A 2500-nucleotide genomic window follows, 5' to 3' on the forward strand; every position below is an offset into this window, starting at 1 on the left:
CAGTACTTTTACTGTAATACTGCATACTACATCACTATAATACTGCAGTACTTTTACTGTAATACTGCATACTACATCACTATAATACTGCAGTACTTTTACTGTAATACTGCATACTACATCACTCATAATACTGCAGTACTTTTACTGTAGGAGGATTCTTCATTTCGACAGTTTAATATCATTTTATATCATTTATATTTATATTCTCTCAGCTGTGATTAGTTTCAGTGTTTTTATTGAACAGTAATATTTATGAATCTTCAGCAGCTTCATTTAGGATGTGAAGTGAAACCAGAAGCTGCTCAGAAGTGTCTGCTGTGAGTTTAAAGGGTTAAATAAAGCAGCAGCAGGATGGCAGACTGTGTTCTGGCTCACAGTCGGCCTCTGGGTGGAAAACTCCCTCCTCTCTCTTCCTCCTCTTCCTCTCTCTTCCTCCTCTTCCTCCTCTTCCTCCCTCGCTCTCCTCCATCCATCAGCGGTGAAACTCCCACCAGCTGTAGGAGCGGCTGCTGCTCGCTGCTGTAACTCAGCTCCAGCCGGAGCGGAGGAGGACAAACGGCACCCGAGAGGGAACACAACAAAAGTTAGACTGCAGAGTTTCTTCACACAGGCTCTGCTGGTTTAACTCATGTAAAACAGGTTCATGCATCATAAACATGATCCGCTGTCAGCGCTGCAGCAGCATTAAGACCTTATCATGTTTAATGATTGTTCAGATCTGTTCATCACAACAGTCTCAATGTTATAAAACTTTTATTCTGTGTAAAAATCTTCTGACCCATCCGCAGAACCAGCATCGTCATCCTCAGTCAGCTCATATCTCAGTAGCGTCTGAGGTCATTAACGTTATCTTAACTTCAGGTCATGTTGACCGTTTCTTCAGAGCCACTGTTGTTGTTTTAAAGTCGGCTGCAGAAGAAGACAGATGGCTCCAACTATAATATTAGATAACAGACTGAGTACAAGTATAACTGTTGTGTCCTCATTGCCCTTTATTTATATGTTTATTTATATGTTTATTTATATGTTTATTTATATGTTCATATATCTAACAAACTATCACTCTGCTCAATCTAAACTGCTTTAAACACTACAGACAAACTACACAGTAGGAATTAAAGCCCAGCTGATAAATCAGCCAATCACAGATATATATAGACCACATTTTATTAGTATTTGTTACCACATTTGAAAAAAAGAATGTTTATGTTTATATTCTCTATATATGAGATGATCGGCTGGTATATCGATATCGGCCCCAAACATCCAGTATCAGTTGAGCTCTAGTAGGAAATAGTTCCCAATGTTCACAACAACATGAAGGAAATATTTTCACATCATAAATTATTCAAAACATTTAAAACATTCAACCAAAATCACATATTATATATTCCTCAAACCAATTCTTCACAGAAATATATTTCATATGAAATTCACCAGACTAGAAATTTTAACCAGACTTTGTTTTTACATTAAAGTCCATAAATAAAGTTCTGTGTAATAAAGTGGAATGAAACAGGAAAAACACTGTTTAAATCTAAATCTGTCTGGGGGGGGGGGGGGGACTGGTTGCTCTGGTCTCTGGTTCGGTTCGGTTCGGTGTGCAGATGATCCTGAAGTAAAGGAACCAGGTCTTTGATAAAGGTTCAAACAACACGAGAACAAGAGATCTACGGAACCACAGAGGAGGGTTAGTGTTAGCAGCTGGAGATCTGATCAGAGACACTGCAGCTGGATGAGGTGATGAGGAGCAGCTGAGGATGATTGGCTGGGAGAGGAACATGAAGTCTGGAGCCGCTCACACAGACAGGAAGGAGACGGGAACAGGGAGAGAGGAAACACTAGGAAACACTGGACATGGAGGGAGAATCCATGACAGACAGTAGTTCTGCCTCCTATCAGCGCTCATTAATATCAGCTGGTTAGTTCATGATGATTGGCTCTAAGAAGGTATTTTATTACCAAGGTGTCACACAGAGAAGACTCATGATGGGTGAAAGCAAAGAAGTGTTCTCTCTCTCTCTGTCACAACATGACTGTTTCTAAACTCCTGAATCTCCCACCAGGACTATTATCTGGAAGTGGAGAAACATCAGTCCACATCAACCAGCCACACACAGGAAGTCTGAGCTTATGGCGCTTTTCCACTATACAGTTCTAGCTCTACTCAACTCGGTTTGGTACCAGGAACCTTTTCCATTACTATAGTTCCTCCTCAACATGAGCGGGGTCGTCATAGCAACGCTGCGTTAAACTGCCGTGACTTCGTTTTCTATGCGACACAAACACATAAACAATGGAGGACATGGAGGCGATGGTGTACTTGCTGCTGTATGAGGCTTTCTGTCTCACACAAAGCAAGAGAAGAGAAACTAATCTCTGTAACGCTGTTGTTGGTATTTAAAAATGCCGAGTTTGATTCTTGTGTGGGACGGCTCATGACTCTTCCAGTGACTCTCTGACCAATCAGTGGCCGGCAGTCTGATGATGTCACATT

Source organism: Scomber scombrus, chromosome 14 (genome assembly GCF_963691925.1).
Source record: "Scomber scombrus chromosome 14, fScoSco1.1, whole genome shotgun sequence".
In the NCBI taxonomy this organism is placed as follows: Eukaryota; Metazoa; Chordata; class Actinopteri; order Scombriformes; family Scombridae; genus Scomber; species Scomber scombrus.